Source organism: Rattus norvegicus, chromosome 1 (genome assembly GCF_036323735.1).
Source record: "Rattus norvegicus strain BN/NHsdMcwi chromosome 1, GRCr8, whole genome shotgun sequence".
NCBI classification, from domain to species: Eukaryota; Metazoa; Chordata; class Mammalia; order Rodentia; family Muridae; genus Rattus; species Rattus norvegicus.
In genome coordinates this window covers 185,479,862-185,494,314 of record NC_086019.1, presented here as the reverse complement: position 1 = coordinate 185,494,314, position 14,453 = coordinate 185,479,862, and the positions used below count along the sequence as shown (strand labels likewise).

General features: G+C 46.3%; 1 protein-coding gene and 1 long non-coding RNA gene across 2 annotated transcripts in view; one reads left to right on the top strand and one right to left on the bottom strand.

Moving 5' to 3' along the window:
- Nucleotides 1-14,453, bottom strand: part of Hs3st2 (heparan sulfate-glucosamine 3-sulfotransferase 2) — a 121,256-nt gene that overhangs the window by 14,386 nt on the left and 92,417 nt on the right. The gene's annotated exons all lie outside the window — the stretch shown is intronic.
- LOC134483814 (uncharacterized) overlaps nt 1-14,453 on the top strand; it is a 27,485-nt gene extending 13,032 nt beyond the window's left edge. Inside the window, exon 2 of the long non-coding RNA XR_010060868.1 lies at nt 13,175-14,453. This is a non-coding gene — a long non-coding RNA (uncharacterized LOC134483814). The remainder of the gene's footprint in view (nt 1-13,174) is intronic.

Sequence of the window (14,453 nt, the reverse complement as noted above, 5' to 3'; positions counted from 1 at the left end):
ATCTCTTATGTTTCTTTTTATTACTAAAGATTATTAGCTATTTGGAGATTTCTCTTGTTCATCTTTGCCTTCTGTACATAACCTGGCCCACCGTAACTGCTCGGTGAATGGATCCAGGATTCAGTCTCAGACACAAGCCTGTTGGGAAGTAGCCCCGATCAGCCAGCATTCTGTTGCTGTAACAACAACGTAACGCCCTACATAATCAACTTATAAGGAAACATGTTTACTTGGGCTCGCAGTGGTGGATGGTCCAGTCTGTGGTTAATGGGTTCCTCTTCTTGGAGCCTACATGTCTTGGGGGCATGTAGGAGAATATGTGGTTGAGGACGGTTTCTACGTCACAGGCAGGAAGCACAAGAGGAGCTGTCTCTCATTCCCTTTTCAAGAGCACACTCCGATGACCAAAGGGCCTCCCACTAGGCCCTGCCTCTGAAAGGCTCCGCCACCTCCTAATAGCACTATGGGCTGGGGACTAACATTTCGGCTTTTTGGAGGACATGTTTGTAAATAGTGTGGCTTGTGAGTCGTCAACAGTCAGCATTGGTTTATAAGCTCAGTACTTAGCATTCTTGCAGAGGAAAGGCCTTAGCAGTGATTTTGTTGTTCTAAGGATGTGACTGTGGCCACAGATGCCATAAGCTGAACGGGAAATCCAAACTCTGCTTCCACCACACACCCCAGAAGCAGGAAGGGAAATGGGGCTCACCCACACAGCCCTGCTCCTGGTGACCACCCTGGGAGCTCCTGGAGACGTGCTTCACTTGAATCCCAGTTCATATTAATTCAACCAGAAACTCTGAGCACGGGTCCAGGAGTCTCTGTGAGAAAGCTTAGGTCTCTACTGAGCAAAGACGGATGGTATAGAGCAGTGGTTCTCAACCTTCCTAAGGCTGTGACCCTTCAACACCCTTCTTCATGCTGTGGTGACCCCGCCATGAAATTATCTTTGTTGCTACTTTATAACTGTAATTTTGTTACTGCTATGAATCACAATGGAAATATCTATGTTTTCTAATGGTCTTAGGCTACCCCTGTGAGAGTTGCTTTCCACTCAGAGGGGTCTCCACCCCAGGGTGGGAGCTGCTGGTCTGGACTACACACTCCTGTACCACACAGCCTTCACTAGAGTTCATGCTCTTTGAGTAATGGCTACCATGCACCCCATGTTCCTCCCCCATGTGTCCCTACTCAGTGGGATTTTGGCAAGGGTCTCTAGATTGGCGTGTGTGTGTGTGTGTGTGTGTGTGTGTGTGTGTGTGTGTGTGTGTAAGACAAAAATCACACATATCCCAGGCTGGCCTCAAACTTGCTTTGTAGTCAAAGATGACCTTGAGTTTCTGATTTTCTCGCTTCCACCTGACAAATTCAGAGATCACTGGTCTGAGATATCACGTGAGGTTTATGTGTTTCTATGGATCAAACTCAGCGTGTCCGCTTTTAATAGTGTGTTTAGAGACACTCCTGCCATGATAGTTTAAACCCTTGGAGTTTGCGTTGCTGTCTTCATTCATTGCTATGTTCTCAGCACCAGGGAGGAGGTGACTCTCAGTGGGTTTCTGAAAATACCATCGAGGAGAGCAGGAGACAGTGCAGGCTTTCATTTGGGAGGAGTGAGGCAGGAGGATCATGCATTACTATGTTGTCCGACCCCTTAGAATTCTGTGCTGTGTCATCTAAAGGGAAAACTTAGACTGGACGCAGAGCTGGTTAGAGAGAAAAAAAAATCCAAATGTTATTTTTTTTCCAGACAGGACAAGATACTTAGGAGAACCACCTAAAGGGAGGGAGTTATGTCAGCTTATGATTCTAGAAGTTTCAGTTTGTGATCAGTGGGTTCCACTACTCCTCAGCCTGTGTTGAGGCAGGAGCATCATGTGATGGGAGTACATGTTGAACTGTTCAACAGCTGAGCTTCTGGGGACCCTGAAGACCTAGAGGAAACTACACTCAGGTGTAGACCATTCTGCTAGAGGAGGAAGCTGCTGATGTTTGTGGGAAGCTTAGTGTAGGTGCAGATCCCAACATGGAAAATGGGAGACTTCACCCCTCAAGTCTTAGCTGGCCCACAAAGCTGTTACTACCCCAAGGAAGGAAAACACCTCACATATCTTTATATCTCTGGCATATAGTAGATGCTAAATAAATGCTTCCCCAATGAACATATAAATGGAGAGGGGGCTGCAGAGACAAGATATGACCTTCAAAATTAAATTCTTAGGAAAGTTGTTTTTCCTCCAATAAGACTCTAGGTCTTCCTAGCAGTTCAGTGTGAACTTAACAATGAATTAACAAACTTGCTGACGACATGAGTTCCTGTTTTATTCTGTGTCCACTCTACAGCACCACCATCTGCAAACCAAGCCTTAGCATCACCACCATCTGCAGACCAAGCCTCAGTGTGTTAGCCTCTTGGAGATACTTCAAACCAAGCCATCCCGGGGCTCTCTGGAAATTACATTTCTGACTCACGTTGGCTACCCAGTGGAACACAGATGGTTCCCCCAGCCTCCACTGTCCACACAAGGTACATCCCGAATACAGAGGAGCCTGCTGGTGCTGGGCACTATTGGGAACGCAGAATGAGCATACCTCTGATTATTACAGACAGTCTCTGGAAGGCTTCCTTTTTGCTAAATTTGTGTGTTCTGCACTTGTGTTCTGGAAGGCCCAGCTGCCTGGGGGATTTTGTGATTTATTAGCTCCTAAGTGGGCAACGAGGCTCCTTGAAAAGCACCGCAGTCTCCAGGGGGATAATTAGCAGCCGCAGTGGAGGGAAGAGGCCTCTTTGCAAAGAGCTGATTCTGAAAGCAAACCTGCTAATCTCCGTGCCAGCCAAGCTCCAGACACCTGTGGCCATTTACCCTTTGGCTGAGGCAGGCCCGGCCTGTGTCAAGAGGCTGCTTCCTTCCACCTCTACAGCAGCAAACCCTGACTATTAAGTGACCTGGGAGCAAAATGCTAAATTCCAGTTTAAACCCCACCACCAGTCATTCTCTGTTGCCTGCATGATGTTGAACTGGACAGCATATCTATGGCTTTTTTGATCCTGGTCATGGCCACTGCAGGGCTACTGTCAGAGAGGACTAGCCAACGCCCAGCCCATCCTCTGTAGGCTGCTTTTCATGCCGAGGGGACACTGACATGTGCCCTTTGTATGAATCATTTCTTAACCTGTCTAGCAGATTATTGCCTCTACCAGGAAGCCTTCCCTGACTAATGCATTTCCTTTGCCTAGAGAGGTAAGGGACTTGTTTTCATCCCTTATGGTCCCATGGCCCCCGGTGTAGACACAGTGCCCTCTTGACACATACCTGAATTGAGTATCCCCTAGTGTCAAATTGTGCCTGGCTCATCTCTGCATCAACAAGGTGTAGTCCTGTAGCTATGAATTCAAGTATTCATTAATTAAGCAGGCATTTGTTTAGCATCTGCTATGTTCCAGGGATACAAAGCTATGTCAAGCATCCTTGTTTTTCCTCTAGGAGTTAACAGCTTTGTGGGCAAACTGAGATTGGAGAGGGGCTGCATCAGAACTCAGCTTCCCACAAAAACTGGCCACTTTATTCTCTGGCATAAGGGTCTATGTCTGAAATCAATTTCCTGTAGGTTCCCAAAGTCCCCAGATATCTCTTGTTGGGACTCAAAACCCATCAACCAGTCATCTGATTACCTCGGCGTTAACAAGGCTGCTCTCTTCATTGCCATAATGACAGGAAGTCAGTTCTATTGACAGCAGATGATGCTCAGCCCAGAGACTCACAGCTGTGAGCAGAGAGCAAGGGAGTGTGGGGTGCTCAGCCCTCGGAGGAACAGGTACACCTCACCCTTGCCACAAAGGCTCAGGGGTCATTTCAGAAGAGGGGCAGAAAAAGTTTAAGAGTCAGAGACAGTGCATGACTCCAAGGAAACATGTTTGCCAGACACAGCAGGGCAGCTGCACAAATGAACTCAGCGGTTGTGACAGCAAGCGCAAGACCTAAGCAAGCCCAAGCCAGACCAATTCCAGCATGGAGACAGGGGTGGGGGGACTGGGCATGAAGCCCCAAGCTAGCCACTGATCTATTAGCAATCATTAGCGGCTGAGAGGGATAAAGAGTTTTCTCTTCCAGTGCAGGCCCTGGCAGGTCAACCACTCTCTGGTGGGAGATCACACCCAAGAATATTTGGGCAGAACAAATTAAACCTTGATAGGGGAAGGGTGGGAAAGGAAGCTGGGTGGATCTAGAGAGAGTTGGAGGAAGGGTACATATGTATGAAATTCTCAGAGAACTAACATTTGTTTCTAAGAAAGAAAATCGGTGGAGGTGTGGAGGTAAGGGATCCTTCCTTGGGGATAAAACTTCAGGAGGTCCTGCCCTTTGCACATTCTTCCTGGTACTGTGAGAAGACGTTGTTGCTCTAGTCTTTCTTTCCCTTCTGTGTGTATCTCAGTTTTTAAAGGTCCCTAGTAAAGCCATACCTTGAGTGTTGTGGGACTTGTCTTGGATTCCGTTGTACAGGTAGACACCACATAATGGAGCCATATAGAGAACAGTGGTCCTTTTAATGGCAAGTATTGCATTTATTTTGGAATTCAAGAGACTTTTTATTTTTAATGTATTAATTTTTCAATTTTTCTATAATTCACTATATATACATATATATTATATATGTGTATACACACACACACACACACACACACACACACACACATAACATAATCAGCAAATATCAGCTATGTACAGGACCATAAACCACAAACCAGGATGGGAACAAACCGTTAGCTAGCATTCAGCGTACTGTGTCTCAGCCAATGTCTGTTCTAAGCTCAAGGACACAGCCATTGTGCTCCAACTTCACAATAGCTCTACCTAGCAGGCTCTCACAGTTCCTGTTTGGGGGCTGTGGAAAGTAGGGCACAGAGGACCAAGGGAAATCACCAACGCAACACTGTTGCAGTCTGAATTCAAGTGCGGCTTTAGCAGTGGAGGAGAAGGAAAACGTGAGAATATGAAAAATTCATCTTGGCACTAGGACAGCCTTTCTAGGCATGAGACAAAAAACATGGGAAAGTTAAAGCACATTAGGAAAATATGTCTCTGCAGTGGGAGAGTAAGTATCACAAGTAAGAGGGACGTAACAAAAGCAGTCAATGCTTGTACCCTGTCAGCTGGGACCTCAGAGGGATGGCTTCATCTCTTTTCATTTCCATAGTTTGAGTATTTACTCTGATTCCTCACAAAAAGTAAGTAATGGAGAAAGAGCCAGTAGGAGAAAGGGATATGGGTCATTAGAAAAGAACTAACAGAAAAAGCTACAGACGGAAAATAAGAACATGAAAATAATCTGTCTCTCTCAACAGACTCATTTAAGGGAATGCAAATTAAAGTCCTGATCACCTGTGACATGGATCATTTATCCACTTATAATGTAGTGTGTGTGTGCATGTGTGTGTGTGTGTGTGTGTGTGTGTGTGTGTGTAGGTGGGGAGAAGGAGAGGGATGGAGAGGGAGAGGAAGCAGGAGAGGAAGGGAAAGAGAGAGAGAGAGAGAGAGAGAGAGAGAGAGAGAGAGAGATCACAATGTATTTGTATTTGCCGTCAGAGAACAACCTCAGTCTTCACTTCTGCCTTGCCTGCTCCCAGGGAGTCTCCTGTCTCTACTTCCCATCTTTCCCAGGAGTTCAGAAGTACAGACACATGCTACTGTGTCTGCGTCTGGCTTTACATGGATTCTATGGGTCTGAACTCAGGTCCTCAATCTTGCTCAGCAAGCCTTTTACCTGCTGAGTCATCTCCCAGCCTTAGGATACATATAAATGCTGACAGATTTTAACAAGGGTGTGAAGGAGGAGAGCCTTCTTGACAAGGACGGAGCACAAACCAATGCATCTTTAGGAGGGCAGTTGAACATTACCCATGATGTCTAAAGTGTACGTCCTCTGGACACAGACATTGTGCTTCTGGAAATTTATCTACAAATGTGTAAAGGCTTGTGCAGAGGCTACGCATGCTCACTGCCACAATTGTGGTAGAGATGGTGAGGCACTCAACAGAGATCCCTTGCTTCCTTTCTTGGGCCCTCCTCCCTTTGGTGACCCTACTCGTACTGTTCTCACAGTTCCCAAGGATTATCATTCTCCTTACCATGTCCAACTGAGGACCATGGCTGGGTCTTGACAGGAAGAACAAGCAGGGATAAGAGATATTGCTTCAAGGCCAAGGTGAGCATACAATGCACCCATCCTGCTCCCTGCCTTTTTCTAGTGCAGAAGACTGTGGCTCTAGGACAGAGCAAGGTCAACAAGTACAAGGAAGAATGGAGGACCCTATAACTAGGAAATGCCTTCCCCTTCCCCGATGACTGTGACCCAAGAACAAGCATTGTTTGTATGTTGCTTTATTAATTTAATTATTATTATAATAGCAAACAAGAACCTAACCACCACACATTAAGCATAAAAGATAGAGACTAGGAACAAGCCCTGTGTCCATTAGTAGGATGTGGTTAAATAAACGCTAACAAGGCTGTGCCATAGATTATGAAGTGGCTGTTAAAAGCAAGAAAGATCTATTTAAAGACAGACACGGAAGAGAGTCCAGGGTGTACTGTTAAGTGGGAGAGGTGAGTTGCAGTCAGGTTGACGTGACCTTATTTGCGTTCAAAATCCATACACATATGCTGGAGTGTATATTCATGTGTCTCTTTGGAAGGGATGCGCAGGGTGTCCTTAGCAGTGCCTACACTCGGAGAATGACCTTGGGAGATCTGCCGTGGATGGTGGTGTGTACACTGGGAATTAATCTTCACCTTTGGCTTTACGTGTTTATGGACTTGCTTCTCTTCTTGACCATGAGCATGTGTTCTCGGTCATTAAGAAACTGCAGCTCATGAAAAGCTATTTGTAAAGGTCTCCATTGATATCATTTAGGAAGATGAATGCCTGCATTGCAGACTGAAGGAGGGAAGGTTGTTTGCAGTGGCTGAAGTGTGGGTGGGTGGCGAGGACATGGCAGGCATCCTTCCTCTAGATGTTGGCCCAGAATGGAGGCTGAGGGACCGTGGGTGTTAAGTGTTTCTGCAAGTGCTTGAGCAGCCCTAAGAAGTTTCCTGGCAACTGGACCTCAATTTCTCAGGCTCCATCTGTGGCTGAGCTTGGGGACACTAGCCGAAGGTAACTGCGTATCTTCTTGTCTCCTCGGGGTTTATCTTCTTCCTCTTTCCTCTGTCTTTCTTCCTGGGCTAAGCCAGTAAAATCTCTGCGAGGACTCATCAATGTACAAACACAGTAGGTGTCAGGAAGGGGCCCGAGAGTGTGCATATCCATCGCTCTACCTGGGAGCTGACTTGCCAAGCCTTGCTATTGGAGTAGCCAGGTGCCAAGGTAGCCCTGATAGTACTGGTGCAAGGCATGTATTTGATGAAGGCTTCCTGTAGCCAGCAGTTGAGTAACTGATGTCAGGTAAGGAGTTGTGCATGATTAGAATTAGTAAAAACAACAGCTAGACTTTAAATCAGAGCCGTTCTATTTCCTGGCTCTGTGACATTCCTACCTGCTTCCTCACCAGCAACAGGTGGATGGCTCAGACTTCCTGTGCTGTCCTGAAGTCTAAACCAGGTAGGTAGGTGAGAGCCTATGTCAATCATAAAACACCACACCCATCCGTGAATGGCCTCCCTGTTTTCTATTGGGTTTCCCCCATTGAAGTCTCTTTGGGGAGCCTGATGTCTACTTTCTCTCCTGCTTCAGTCCTCTATGGATGCTGTTCTTCCAGTTGAGGATCTCGAATTCTTCCTTATCCTGGTGCCTCTGATTGCCAGCCCACCTCCTCTCTCTAGTGTGTGTGTTTGTAGGTTTTGTTTCATTTCATTTGCAGATAGGGTCCTGTGTAAGCCCTGCTGGCCCCAGACTCATTATGCAGCAATGGCTTTGGTTTTCTCATCCTCAAGTCTCCACTCCCTGAGTGCTGGCATTATAAGCAAGTGCCAGTCACCACAATTTATTCGAGGATGGGGATCGAACCAGGCAAGCATTCTACCTATTGAACCACAATCTTAGTCCCTTCCAACTTTAGTCCTGTTTTATTTTGCCCTTCTGTGGCATGTGGAGTGTTCTACCTACTCCTTACTCCATAACATTTTTCTCCTTTGCTTTGGTCACACATGCTCCTGGGCCCCATGCCTATGATAAGTGGATCCAACTAGTAACCTCTCCTCTCTGACCTTCATCATGGCCAGCCTCGGGACTGTCTCAGTCTCCCTTACAAACCAAGGCTTCATGTCCTTTCTCTAGTTAGGGACATTCACTCAAATTCATCCAGACACCGCTTACTCTTGTATGACACTTCCCAATGGCGTCCAGGAAACAAGATAGTTCCTGGGGGCAGTGATGCTTCCAAGTGGCGCTGAGGGGTCATTATCTTCTTTGTGGTTGCCATGAGTCAGCCTGAAACAGTATACAGACCAAGTGCAGGAGGGGCTTTCTCCCCTCCTTTCACAGCTTGGCCACACCACTCTGTCCTACAGAATGGCAGATCATCTGTAAGGAGACAAGCACCACAGAGTTCTGCAAGAGGCAGTGGGGGCCTGAAGCTGGCTGCCCTTACCCTCTCCCCATCTAAAGAGGAGTTCTGTCAGAAAGCTCCCTAGTCAGCAGGTAGCTTCCACCACAGACTCCTGGCTGTCAACATGAAGGACATTGGCACACAGGGTTAGTCTGCCATGCTCCTCTGGCCAATGATCTCTTCCTCCATACACATGTGAGTTGAGCACTTTCCCACACATTTCAATTCACCACATCCTGCCATTTGTAGAGGAGGTTGGCTCATACTTCAGAGGGGATGGAAACCTCTGGGGTCAGGTCAGAATGGAGCAGACCAGCCCAGGAGCTTTGGATGCCACTCTCTTAGTCTGAGTATCCATACCCTCGCCATGCTGTGTCCCCTACCTGAGCTGTTCATATAGTGCCCCTTACCTCCTGCTGTGTGTGTTCAGATCCACTGAATAAGGGCCAATCAGTCCAAGAACTCCGGATGCTCTCAGGTACTTGCAAGCTCTCTGAACAATGACTAGACGGATCAGCAAGCTTAGTGGGTTGTTTTCTTTCCCCACCAAGCTTTACAACCTCGTACTCTGGAGTCCCCAGAGATGTGGATGGATTTACAGGGAATGAGTTCTGCAAGCCAGCCCAACTTCCTGCAGCACAACAGTACCCCCTAGTGGGGCATGATCCTGATACAGCTGACAGAGTAGACACAGGCAGATCCCCAGGTACCTACTGTTGCCTTGGGTGAACTTGATTGCTGATAAAAGAAGGGCCTTTCTGTCTTGTCTCTCAAAAGCCCTAGGCACATCAATTCCTGCACCAAGCGTCATGGTTGCAAAGGTCATCAGAGTTGGCTTTCTGACCATGTGGGGATCGAGGAGAGGTTCTTATTACCAAGGAGCCTACAGAGGAGGTCAATTCCACCCCACAGTGTCCGGACTTTGGTGTGTTGGAAGCTGCATATGTGGCTGTTGGGTTCCCAGAGCTTGTTACCAGGTTCAAGACTTGCCTAAACGGTGCAAGTGTGGATTCTCAGCCTTGGAGTGGAAGAACACCGCCTGCTAATCCCAAACCCTTAGTATTCTTTCTGTCCAGGAGAGTTAACCCTAGCTCTTTCTATGCTCGCCCTATTCATCCTCAGATCAAATGTCACCATGTTTCAACGTGACTTTCTAGTCCCATGGTCTTTGTCTTTCATAAATGTAAGCACATACAGGTGTGCAATGACTTTGCATATCTGTTTATATATTGCCTTTCTCCCCTGTGAGTCCCCCCCCCAAACCCCATCAGCAGGAGATGGTGTCTGCCTCATCTTTGTGTATCTTTAATCCTTGTCACAGAGCCAATCTCATCACAGGCAAGCAGACGGGCATGAATCATAGCCACCAAATATCTTGCTTGTCAAATGAATAGGGTGGGAAGGAATTGAGACCTAAATCAAGATAACATGGGCTCCTTTTGGAAGGAAGAGGTCTGCTGAAGACCTTTACAAAAGATTTTACACACACACGCACACGTACATATACACACATATACCACATACATGCACAAATGCACGCTCACACACACGCACACACACAATTTATATATTATCTGTGACACACAACTGATTCAGAGACAAGGTAAACTTTTTTTGGATTAAGTGTTTATTTTAGCATATTCTAGGAAATAGCCAGACATCACAATGAGGATATATCATAATATTCATACAATAGTCACTAACTGAATGCCTACTGTCTGCCAGCCAGCTCTGAGATCACGGGTATAAATAACATAGACACAGGGCTCACCTTTGTGAAGCTATAGGTTTGGCAGGGGTGCTAAAGGGCAAAAGAAAATATTTCATTACAACTTGTAAAAAAGGAAAAGGAAGAAACATGCAATGAGTGGATGAAGTGCTCAAAGAAACTCTGAAGAGGCCAGAAGTTCAGGCAGCGAGCTTGGGCTTAGAGGCAGACATTGCTGAAGAAGATGAGAGGATATGAAAACACAGCAGACTGGTTAGACGGTCCAGTGGGTAAAGAGCTCGCTCTGCAAGCATCCAAGAATCCATGTGAAAGCCAGACGAGGTGGTATGCTTGCCGTCCCAGCTCTCCTATGGTGAGATGGAAATAGAGACAAGACCGACCATACCCAGAATGCCCCAGACCAGCTAACTTCAAACACACAGTGGTGAATGATAAGACCCTGTCTCAAATGATGTTGGAAGGTAAGGACTGACATCTGAGGTTGTCCTCACTTCCACACATGCGTCATGCCATGGACATGACATACTCCTGGACACACACACACACGCATGCACGCTCACTCACTCACTCACTCACGAATGGTGTTGGGATGGGGTAAGACGTTGCTGCAGATCATCTATAAGTACACAAGCATCCAGATCGACAGCCATCCAGAGAAGTGTTACTAATACAGAAAGTAAAATCAGAACAAACTTGAACCTGATATTTTAATTCCACAAATGAACTGACTTGAGAGACGTTGGTGCGAAGAGACTGTAGCTGCAGAAACACGTAGTGTGTAGATAGGGTGGAAAGAAAGGCCTCAAATAAATTGGCTGGAAATGTCAGGCAAGATACAGGGGGGAGGCCTCCCCTTCTGTGGGGCTGTAGTGGTGGTGGCGATTTGTAGGGGTAGGGGTGAAAGTGGGGAGGGGGCTGTGATCAGGATGGGGAGTAAAAGGATGGATGAATTAATGAGAAAAATTAATTAAGCAGACATTTCAAGGCGGAAAGATGACTACATGGATAGACTGAGGGCTACTTAATCCTAATGAAATAAACCGCACAACCGTGGATTTATGCATTCACACAGCCAACCATTCACCCGCCCAGCATCTATCCTATAGAAACACATTGGTTCAAACATCTTAAATGACAGGTAGAAAGCAAGCGTTTCTGCAAGCATTATTGGCATCCAGCATATGTAAAAGAATTATTTCTACAAAGTTGAGCTGGATCGGGACATCTTAGCTGCATCGAATTCCAGGCAAAACAACAGTATCAGAACAAAAACACAGATTACCATCTGTAGACGTCTGAGGAGAAAAATGACTCCTGGTATTTATTATTTTGTCAGTTTGCTCATGAGAGCAAAAGAAAAGCACTGTAAAACACTCAACAGCTTGAGAAACATCGCATCCCACCCTCCAAAGAGCACCCTGCGAGGCTCAACAGCTGCCCAAGTGACCGGGTGGCAGAGCTCGAGACTACAGACGTTGTGCATCAAAGGACAGTAATTGGGGTTAAACTGTTCGCAGGCCAATAAGTAATGCTTTTAGCTTCCACTGTCAAAACTATTCTTCTAACAAATACCATGTGTCCTCATTTACATGTGAGGCCTAAAACTAGCAGATCTTATGGGACAGAGAGAAGAATGATGGGTACCAGAGGCAGGGAAGGGCTGGGGGCAGGAACGGGTGGCTATTGGCACAGGGGTGTGATTGGACGGGAGGGTTAGGGGCTCCTCTGCTTCAAAGTGAAGATGACCAAGGATGACAGCAGTCAGCCATGTTTTTTTTTTTTTTTTTTTTTTCCTTTTTGGTTCTTTTTTTTTCGGAGCTGGGGACCGAACCCAGGGCCTTGCGCTTCCTAGGTAAGCGCTCTACCACTGAGCTAAATCCCCAGCCCCCCAGCCATGTGTTTTTAAAGGTACCGTACAGGCTTCAAATATGAGGAGGGGTGGCTTATCCTTTGCAGATGGTGAACAGGACCTCCAGATCCAATGACTCTGGGCACAGAGAAGAGTGGGTTGAGACAAGGAGTCCGGACACTGGCAGGCAAGCTATACCTAGTTGGAGTGACAAATAGAGGGTCCCTCTCAAAGAACCCCCTGAATACAGAGAGGTGGATATAGGTAGAAGGTGGCTTTAGATGGGGCGGCAGTAATGAGGAGAAAATGCATTCTTTTCTCCTTCCTTTTTCTCTCCTTCTCTTTCTTCATTTGTTTTTGTTTTGTGGATCTGTGTCTCATGCTTGTTAAGCATGGAGCACAAAGCTACACCATCAGCAGCAAAAAGGTTCTGACACAATCTCCCAGAAGCCTGGGGATCAAGGCGGCAGAGACCAGCTATCAGGACAGACCACCGGGAGCTTGTCTTCTGTAGATGAGGAACAGGACTGCCAGATTCGATGACACCGGGAACAGAGAAGAGTGGGCTGGGGCTCTGACGCTGGCAGCAGGCGTGTAGGACTAATTGGGGCCACAGGAGAGGACCCCCTCCAAACAAACGGGCCATCAAATCCTATCGCCCAAAGTACGTTTTAAAAGCCGGCGAGCTACATTGAGTTCAGTATAATACTGTTGCACACCGAGTTATTACTCAGTGCGGAAATAGGTCACAAGAAAGGTAACATCTCCGTAGATTAGTACTTACATCCATTAGTACTCAACATCCATTACTAAGTGAGAAAAAGTAAGCTTAAAGAGGCAGAAAGCTGCATCGTCAACAACAACCATCACAAGACAGAGCGGCCATCTTAAAGCATAGGCAGCCCAGCCGACAGGAAGGAAGCAGAGATTCGATCAGTCACCGGAGGCAGGCATGGCGCCGCGTCCACCGCACACGAGCCATTTCATTTAAATCTCTCAATAGTACCAGGTATGTGTCACTATTAACTTTATGACTTTATCTTTCACCTAGGAAATTAGGTACAAAAAAAAAAAGAGAGAGAGAGAGAACCCGCCTAAGGTACTGAAAAGCCGAAGCAGGCACAGAAACCCCAGCACTCCCGTTCAGTGGCCTCCGTCTCGGCACCTCCAGGCTAGGAGCCTCATTAAAGCTAGGCGAGACAAAGATGCCCACTAACACAATTAATATTTAACATTGCTCTATAATTTATGGACAACTCAATTAAAACTTTAATAAATGGAGAGATGGGAACTCGTAATGTTAGCGAGACATCAATTCTTCTCAAATGAATCTATAAGTCAAGTGTAATTCCAACCCAAATCCCAAAAGGACTTAAAAATTGAATTTGACAAAATAATTATAAAGTTTCTATTGGATTAATAAATTAATGAAAGGAGCCAGTTCATTTTATTAGAAGTAAGAATGATAGAGGCAGAAAGTTGCCACATCCCATATGAATGCATGTATGAAAGCTGTCGTAATTAAAACAGTGTGGCTGTGGCTTGGGAGCAGATGGATGAAGTGTGAATAAAATCAGGTCAGAAATATGCAGCTGTGCTTGTGGAAAAGCAGCCTAAAACTTTGATTCAATAACCCTTTCTTTCCTTCTTTCTTCTTGCTATTTTCCTCACCTCTATTCTTACTGTAGCCTCTCCCCCTCTCTCCCTCTCTCTCTCCTTCCCTCCCTCTCCCCCTCTCTCTCTCCCTCTCTCTTTCCCTCTCTCCCTTCCTCCCTCCCTCTCTCCACTCCCTCTCTTCCTCTCCCCTTCTCTCCTTCCTCTCTCCTCCCTCTCTCTTTCTCCCTCTCTCCCTCTCTTCTTTTTTCCCCAGTTGGGAATCAAAACCATTGTCTTGGGCATACTAGGCAAGTACTCTACCACTGAGTTACATTCCTAACCCCAGGGGTAATGTTTCTAATTACTTGAAAAATTTGGAGTGATTCGGTATTTTGGTAAATATCAGTTAATCCTTTGTGGGGTGGTGGGCTTAGATTTCTTTGTTCACTGCTTACCTCAGTATCAAGTCAAAATGAGCAAACTAATTCACTGTTAAGAAGAAAACAATGGGTCCATTGAAATGGCTCACTGGGTAAGGGGCTTGCTGCCAAGCCTGAGGACCTGAGTTCAATTCTCAGAACCTACATGATGGAAGGAGAACACTTACTCCCTCAAGTCACCTTCTGACCTCCACCTGTAGCATGGATCTCCTCCTCAATAAATAACACACACACACACACACACACACACACACACACACACACACACACACACACCAGAAGAGGGTATAGGAT